This window comes from Limulus polyphemus, unplaced genomic scaffold (assembly GCF_000517525.1).
Source record: "Limulus polyphemus unplaced genomic scaffold, Limulus_polyphemus-2.1.2 Scaffold26, whole genome shotgun sequence".
In the NCBI taxonomy this organism is placed as follows: domain Eukaryota; kingdom Metazoa; phylum Arthropoda; class Merostomata; order Xiphosura; family Limulidae; genus Limulus; species Limulus polyphemus.
The window spans coordinates 981,049-990,857 of record NW_013665636.1 but is presented as its reverse complement, the minus strand read 5'-3'; positions in this window follow the sequence as shown (position 1 = coordinate 990,857).

Sequence of the window (9,809 nt, the reverse complement as noted above, 5' to 3'; positions counted from 1 at the left end):
TGCTAAATTGGGACGCTAGCGCAGATAGTCCTCGTGTAGCTTTGCGCGAAATTCAAAAACAAACAAACACAAAATATAATCTCCACACTTTACTGTATGCGTGCCTTATAAAAGTGATAGTCAAACCTTTATCATGGATTGTGGATACTGTTGACTGGCTGCCTTTTATCTCGACAATAATTTGGAGCAGTAGGACTAAAATTTCAATCTCTCGACAGTAATTTAAAATTGTAAACGGCGGCAGATGGCTTTGGTTGCTTTGCCATAAATACAAAATGCAATGTAAAAATGCAATACAAATGGATTTTTATATTTTGAGTTTTATTACCAGGCATTTTCTTAAAGATAAAAAAATATATATTATGGTATTAAACGCTTAGGCTGGCGAAGAGTGAAATTTCTACCCTAGACTTAAAAAAAGTTTGTTGAAATATTAAGTCAGACAATACCTGTTTTACCCCTACAAATCTTCCTAACTAGGGAATTTCGCTTTCAAACAAATTGTGTATTGAATTAATATTTCTGGTGATAGGTCAGCTACAGGGAGTTGTTACTTAAAGGTTCTTTCGCATAAAGCTGCCTTAGCAATCCACGCCAGACTTATTTGCAGCATATTAATATCAACTAAAAGTCAGTAACTTTAAGATATAATTGAAAAAAATACAATAAACAAGATTATCTAAAGTTAAAATATTAAATAGAATGAAAAATCCCTATGGCCCATAAGTAACTAAAGTCATTGTCGAACTTTGTAGTATAATCATCTCCAACGACTCTGTCCACAGTTATGGGGACACTACGAGTAAAAACATGTTTAAACCAAAGCTGTCGCTGAATGACATAGTGACAACATGAAATTAAAAGATCGGCTCACGTTCTGGTAGATCATTCCCTCGCAAAAGAAAACCGTCAGTCAAAAGACTATGGCCAATTCCTTTTCAAGACAACTTTCTACTTCCGATTACTGCACAAACTAGACAGGCAGTTATTGAAAGTATATCACATATTAATCATTAGTGAATGGAGAATCTCTACAGAGGATCCTGTGAGAAACAGTTGAGCAACACCAACATTGGCAGAACTCACGTAATCACCTGATTTTCAGCTATCCGTAAAAACAGATACAGAAGGATGGCGTGAGAGGTGCTCATTTAAACAGAACTTTATACTCCAGTCAGTAATATCCGGCTTATACAAAGACATGTCGGACTAATTAAAATCTATAGATCAAGGGATTGGGTCTGATCATCAGATTCAGCAGTGTTATCCAATGAAAGGTCTATCTCATTAAACTTTCCCTGGACTTGAATGCCAAAGATGGGAATAGCAGACCATATATTTGCAAAAAGCATAGCCCAAAAGGCATGAAGAAATACTGCTAGATAGAATGCCGAAGTAGTGGTTAGAGCTTTACAGCATACTTCAACGAAGATTGCAAATGTGTAATGTAAAGAAGAGATTTACAGAACTTTGTGTGTATATATTCTGGCTAAATAATCATAGAAATCCGCTGATGATGCATAGGATCAACATCTTCATGGTAAAATTATTTTCCCGAAGCACCAACCAGAGATACATAGTCCAAGTTGGATCAGATGAGGACATAATGATTCTAGATCATCTAATATCTATCCACTTTCCAAGAAGTGAAAGACATAACACAGAGAATGTTCGGTGCCTTATTTTACACTTTTGATTTTGTTGGATTTTATGCTACTTAGCTGTCGGGAGCTCACCATGGATAAAAATAGAGTGTATTCTGATAGACCAGAGAAAAGACATCTAGTCAACAAACTCATCACCTACTCATGAGCTACTCTTGTCAGACCAAATAGTGTAATTCGACCACTCTTATAGTATACTCATAGTCCCAAAGATAAGAGTGCGACATTTCTTTTTGCGGTAATGAAGTGAAAACAAAGAAACCTCAGATCCACAATGGAGCACACTAACCATTGGACCACACTCATCCCAGGGTATTTGCAAGAAGAAACCCTAAGAACTTAATCTTAGCCGTACCTGAATTTTGTGTACCTTTCAGATTGAGCTTTGAATTATGGTGTAATCCCCGTTATTGGCAAATATGCAAGCAGCTGGTTTTAGATTTGAAGTTGTAAAACCATTTGCAATGGTCCACTCACATGGGACAATTTGGAGCTACCACACAATATAACATGACTGACGTTAATTCTGAAATTTACCAACATTGAGGCTGTTTGCAGCTATTGGAAATAGTTGGTCCTGTGTGAAGGATTGGTATAGTATTGATTATATGTGGATGCAGAATGGACTTTCTGTTAAAACAAAAGCTATACATAAAAATGGATAAGTGTCCACACAATCCCTAAAAAGTATTAATTTTCATGTGGTATCATACGTTTCCTCAACATGACAAAACTATAGAAACAAAATGCTCCCTTTGAAAAATGTTTCTCAGGTTGACAATTCAAATCGAGTCAGGTGTTATGTGGTGTATCTTTTTCTGAAAAAATCCTACTGGGTGCTGTTGGAGAGGAGGATATTTCATTTGATGAACCAGATAAGACGAGCATTAACCATCATCTCAAAAATCTCATATAGACAGCTAGTCAAAGCAATAGATCTATAATTAGATGGAATCAATAGACTATTCCCCGGTTCTGAAAAGTTAATGACAAAAGCTCAATTCCATAAATCAGAAAACATTCCCCTGCCAAATTTGGTTAAAAAGAGACAGAAGATGGTCAAGAAAATTAGAAGAGAAATGGTGTAGCATCACATAATGAATATTATCTGTCTGAATTATGTACTGCCAGACTAATGTAGAGACACTTTGATATCCACCTGAGAATAGTTGATTGTAGTCCATAAAACAATCAGATGAAAAAAACTGAAATTATTTTGTCTCTGTCTTGATGGCCAAAAAAGTTAATGTAACAGTTGTAGGTGCATGAATAATGGAAAAAGAATTCTCTAAGGGTCTTCACCTTTCAAACCTTCTTCCAGACTACCTTTAGAATTGGTGGTAGACGAGATACTTGAAGTAAGTTTAGACTCCTTCTGACATTGACATCTGATATGTTTTTCTGAAAGGTTATGGGGTTGGTAAGAGTGTGGTATCTATGGAAGTATCTTTTCTGAACCAGTTATGCTTCTTGGCTGTCAGGAGCTCACCATGGATGAAAATAGAGTGGAAAATGTGTTAAGGTTTTAAGTATGGTATTTACAGCTGCCTAGAAAATATAGCTGTTACTGCCTTTACACAATATTTAGCAGATGGTGAGTTAATGAGAGAAGGGTCAAGTCATGGTAGAATGGTGAAAGAGGCAAGTTGCTCTTCTCCTTCTTCCACTATGACAACAAGTCAGACGCAATATCTATGGCTAATTTCTCTCAAAATCATGGATAACTAATTACTGCCACATGCATCCTTATCCAATTTCCAAAAAGAAAGGGAAGAAGTAAGGAAAATAAATTGACAGAGCAATGGCAGTAAATTTCTTACTTTGAGCATGGAATACGTGTAACCTCCAGTATTAAAAACAGAGTGTACAAATCTACACTTCCAATTGATATTTTCACCACTCTAGATTGTACTGTGTCCATTTAAGTCTCCCTGATAAAAGGAGATGAAAACTACACAATGATATCCCTATTGGTTTCAATAGGGGTTTTTTCACTAGTTCTATTGAAAAGAGTCTTCAATCAAAACTTTCAAGGTTTTTAAATAATTCTGGTAAGTTACTATACTGCATCAGTAAACACGGAACTTTCTTTGACAATATCATCCACAAAAATTAACACCGTTTCACATTAAACTAATTCTTGCATGTTACATAATTTTCACTTGACAACACATTTGTGTAACTTGGTCAACATATCTTCCAATAGAAAGAGAATTCCAATGAGAGGTAACTTTAACCCATAAATTGCAGATTTATATTTATTCGGACTGGAATTTTCTTACATTACAAATCTTACCAAAAAGCTAAGCACATCAGTCGCTCTTTATATATATATATATATAGAGAGAGAGAGATAAGTAGATCATGCTCCTTACCCTAATTATCAAGGTTTCTTATACACAGCCGAAGAAATTTATCCACAGGAACTCACTCTAGAAGAAAGCTCTTTCACCAAAAACAAATCACAGTATCTGAATTTAGATATCAATATCATTTATCTGATATTCAAGTTCAAAGTTTTCAATAAAACAAACACTTTTAACTTTGAAGCTACATACTTATAATTTTCAACTACAAATATTCCCCAAAAAGTTATGTTACAAGTTTAATACTCACTTATTATTAAATACAATATAATTTGTTCATCATTACAAGACTTTGTGGATAGAGTTCGAAAACGCACTTTCTAGTCCAGTAGATAAGCACCCAGAATCTGTTCAAATTGTGAGAAAACCATGGAAATTGGCATACATGTAGATTTCTATACGGAAATTTGTATAAATGCAAGAACCACCACAGATTTTGCCCCAACCAACCGCCATTTTAGATTATAATATAGTCACTATCGAAAACCAGCATTACTCAAATATGCCTGCTTCAAATGTTCATAGAAGTGTCATCTAAATGTCTAAGCACATGTTGTCTTCGTTTTAACATTTAAATAAATATATAAGCCATTCTAATTTAAAATACGCTGCAAACTTTTACTAGTTTGCTGCTGTATTCGAAAATCAAGTGAACAACTACAAAAACATAAACAGAGCATTTAGCTATTACTAACCTGCTGGAAGGTTGAGTTGCTCAGCACCTACATATTGATGATGTTGCCAGTTCTGCTCATTTTTTGATAAGCAGAGACAAAGTCCATGCAGCCTAGAAAGGATACACTAACATAATGATCAGAACAATGGACACTGATGTTGTAGTTTTGGCAATTGCCCATTGCACAAGTTACACATATAGGATTTATGGATTGATTTTGAAGTTGAAAAAAAAAAACGTCTAATGCATTCATGCACATGGCCTTGCCAGTGATCTTGCCAAGCACATGCAAGGCCTTCTTTCATGTATTCATGGGCTATAATCCATTTCTCTGGAGTGTGTATGTGTTTTATAGCAAAGCCACTTCGAACTATCTGCTTTGTCCACCTAGGGGAATCGAAACCCTGATTTTAGCGTTGCAAATCAGAAGACTTATTGCCTTCTCTGGACAAGGAAAAAACTGCATACCCTGTTGTGATCACAGCCTTTGTAAATATTACAAGAAGTCATGCAGGAGGATCATATGTTGATAAAAGGGTTCTCTGCATTAATGTACAACCACACTTGCTCAATTAGTAACGTGAACTGGGCCCAACAAGTATTCTTTGTCCAAGAAAAACAAGTGAGTGTGCAGAGACAACCTTGAAAAACCAAATGATTCCTTGTTTTCCTCATGTTATGTTATGAACACACATCATATGACATTCAGTCTGTAGTTCTCTGAGCCACCACAGAATTGTGTGCAAGCTGGTTGTTGCTCCCAGGCCCTACAAGTTTAAAGTAGACAGAGTAGCTGCAGCCTTAGCTGATGTGTCAACCTTCTTGCATTTCTCAAATTCTTTGAATGGTATTACTTTTGGACAGTCCTGTCTAGTGACAGGATATTACCATTTACAAGACGAACTACAGTGACAAGACGAACTACAGTTAAAACAGGTGCTTTTAGTGCTTTCAGAAGTCCAATATTTTGGCTGCATTACCAGCACAACCATAGCAACTTGATTAGAAGGACACTGCTGTCCCATCAACAAAAAAAGCAGCTGTACCAAGATGCCTTGTGGAATTTGCTGCATGGGAAATGATGGGCTTAGAATTCAATATTTTGTTCTACCTTAGAGCCATCACAGATCCTGGAGACTGTCTTGAAACTGAGTCTGCAGCTACAATTGTTGACATTGCTAGTTTTTCCTTTGATCCAACAATACACATCGGTACTGAAACTGACTCTGCGAGACAGGAGATATTTCTCAGAACAAATGGTGCCATATTGGTTCACTCAGAAGACCTTTAAAGGCCCATTGATGATTATCTTACCATGATCTATAGGAAACAAGCTCGGTAATCCCATCCCATGCAATTACTTATGTTATACAAGTAACAGGTAAAGTTTCTCACATTCGAGATTTGAACTTGGCTCTACGAATTACACTGGTTGAATCAGTAGTACAACTCACTGATATTGTCACACATTTTTTCATTACAACCCTTAGTGTACTTGGCCACCAGAGACAATTTTCTAACACCACCAGTATGACTTGCTGGCTTGAAAGACTCCTGACTAATTTTTAATCTTGCTGGATTGGAAAAAGATACCACCTGATGGCTTTGTAATGAAGTGCAGCAGACTTCATCAAGACCACACATCTCGTTATTCACTTCAGCCATGAGTGACTCAAACCAATGCTTTGGTATGCCTGAGCTTGTTAACAAGTACCTTGAAGTCCCATAGACCTAATCTAGTAAGTTTTGGAGACAATCAGTTTGTTGAAACCACTATGACCATTCTCTCCCACCATATTCTCCAAATCAAAGAAATCATCCATTAAAGATAACATCAGGAGAACCCAGGCTTGTACAGTGAGGCATTTATCAACTTCACAGTCCAGAAGACAGATCAGGAACGCAAATATTTCCTTCACCATTGTTGATGGAAGCTACGAATCTAAGAAAGTGACTATCCTAGTCTTTCCACATTCTCAGATCACGTTTTCACTTCAATCGTAGTCTTTTCCTCTCCATTATGAATTCTATATGATTTTAGAAAGTGGTTTTCTCTTATTCCAATTTTGAACATTACAATACCAAATAGTAAAAATGGTAAAAAGAGACACATTCAAATTAAACTCTATAAAAACAAATTATTTGGTTACAGCACCAAAATGTCACTTTTTAAAAATAGTCTGTGGTATTAACATATACTGATGTTTAACAGATAAGTTAAAGTATCTGTAAAATATTGGTTCAGGAATGTTCAGCAAAGGATACATCTATCAGTCAATACCAAAGATTAAATTAAAAAGCACAAGATAATGGATAAACAAAATCTATATTTGCTAAAATAGTGTTTGTAATTATTACTAATTAGATGGCTTCCTGCATGTTTTCACTCAAGATGGCTGCTGGGGCTGAAGAGGTTTATGAATATTTGCTCCAGGCAAAGGACATGAAGAATTATTTACGTCCATATAAGAGAAGTACAAGAAGAACTATACCACATTTTCAAGTCAAACAAGGATTCAAGTACAATGTACTGTAAACCATGGGCTATTTACGTCACAGCCTTTTCTAAATAACATTCAAGAGAGAGAGCTCCAAGCCAGGTACTGATTTGTACAAGTATATAAGTCATCACTTGAGATGAGCTGTCTATGCCTTAGGAAGTGGACACAGGTACATGATAAGCTTGAAACAAGCTTCTATGATATATATCCATTACCATATGTGACATTTACTTATGTAAAAAGATTATTTGCATATGTTTACGATCTTTTGTCATCTGATTAAGAAGAATGTCATAGCTACATGCAGAACACCTGCACGAAAATTTCGAACATTTATCCAAGTATACCTTGTTACAAATATATTATAAACTAGTTATAGAAAGTTGAAATTGCCAGTTAAATCTACTGTAATAAAGTTTCATCATGTAGTACTTCAGAATTCTATATTCATGATAATGTGATATATTAAAATAAAACTGATTACAACTTTGAGCTATCAAATACGTCCACTAAACTGGAGATTCGATCAGGATATCGATAACATGGTAGTACTTAAACTCTTACTTAATTGAGTCGATGTTGAACAGAATAATGAGATTGAACACAAAATTAACAAGCTTTATTAGATGTGAAACACAAACACAGTATATATATGTGTGTGTACTTATGGGTATTGAACAGTAGATTTTATGGATGTTTTCCTAGGTCGAGATGATCTACCAAACCAACTTCTATAATGTTCCAGCCCAGACTAACAAATCCAAGGTTTCTTAGTTTCAAGGATATCTCGTATTTTCCCAGTGCGACATGCGCAACCACGTGATTGATCATTCTCATTACACATAGGTGGAGATATAGCTTGTAGGTAGCATCTGAATAACTGTTGAATGACATTGCTGTAGACATTCTTACACAAAGTCTCATTAAGCATTGTTCTCCACGGATGGTAACAACTATTAGGTACTCCAAGAATAACAAAATTAACTTGAAATGATCAACTTAATAATTTTCTTGATTACATGTTATTTGAATTCTGCACATATTCAAAATAAATATCATAAGACTACAAGAAGATAGAAATTTATGGTATATTCTATGAGTTACTTATGCCACTGACTATTCTAAATAGCATATTTAAGGGCAAGAACTCTCGCTTTGTACCAGTTTGTACAAGTATCTGGATCGCCGCTTGAGATGGGCTTGCCCAGCACCACGGAATGAACACAGACACAGTGCCAACTTTTATACAAGCTTCTATGAAATAACCATTGTCATATGTAATACTTATCTGAGGAAAAGGATCAGCACATACTTATGATCTTTAGACATGTGGTTAAGAAAAATGCCATAATTGCATGCAGAACACCTGCACAAAAAATTAGAAACATTATCCATATATACCTTGCAACAAATATATTCTTAACTAGTTTTAAAATGGTGACATTGCCAGTTATCTATACTGTGATAACGTTTCATCATGGAATAGTTCATAGTTCTAGATTTGTGATAATATATTTGAGTGTTGTAATAAATATTTACACATTATTGATTAGCGTTAATCAGTAATTCATATTTAAAAGTTGTAGAACTGAAACAAATGTAAATTCGTTTTCGACGTTTTTCTGGAAGAGTAAAGTATTTTTTGTAGCTTTATAGAAGGTTCGTTCTGTTATTTATATGATTTTGCCTATTTTGTTTTGACCTTTAATATTTTCTTGAAAAATTTAGAAGCACATTGAGGTAAAAATAAGTTTTAACTTAAGATATATTAAGTCAAGGAGAACATCAGATGTCATTTAAGAGCACCCACAAATCCCCCAACTTTCAGGATGACCCCATTTTTCTCCCGTCATTAGTGCAGCTAATATTTTTTGTTCTCCACCAGCTTGTGAAGTCACCGTACTAAAAGTCAAAATAAAGCCTCAGATTTCATTTTAGAGCACCTTAATACACCCAGCTTCCAGGGTGATCATTGCTCATTTTTCTACATTATGACGGCAGTTTCTGGTGTGTCACCAACTTATGGAGTCATTCCAGGAACCTGACGTACCAGCTATGATATACTGATTCACTATTTGTTTTAAGACTAAAGATTTTGCATGCTTCAAAAGTTTAGACGCTTAATATAATAATAATATCAAAGTTCACAACGTCACATGTAAAAGTAATTTCAGATAGACACCAACTAGTTTTGAAGTCTGTTAAACAAAAAACCTTTTCAGGAGCCTCCGTTAGATGAAAGATGTTATTTTTATACATTTTCGGTTTGAATTAGGCTAGTTTGTACTGATATAAAAGAATTGTAAGACACAAAATAATAAATAAATAAAAGAAAGAACAAGTTCCTATTTTGAAAAAAGAGTGTACAGCAAACTTGAGGTTAGCAATCACAAGACTTTCAAGAATCCTCAAATGTATTTCATTCTTAACTAAACTCACTATAGTAAATTAAATAATAAATATAGCGTAACGTGATTTTTATACACACTTCTAGATCTTAGGCTTAAAGAATGGGAATATTAATTACAAGCAAAATAAAATATTTTTAAGGTACTAAAAAGTGGTGATTGAAGTAAAGTAAAATAGTTTGGTAGTTTCCAGG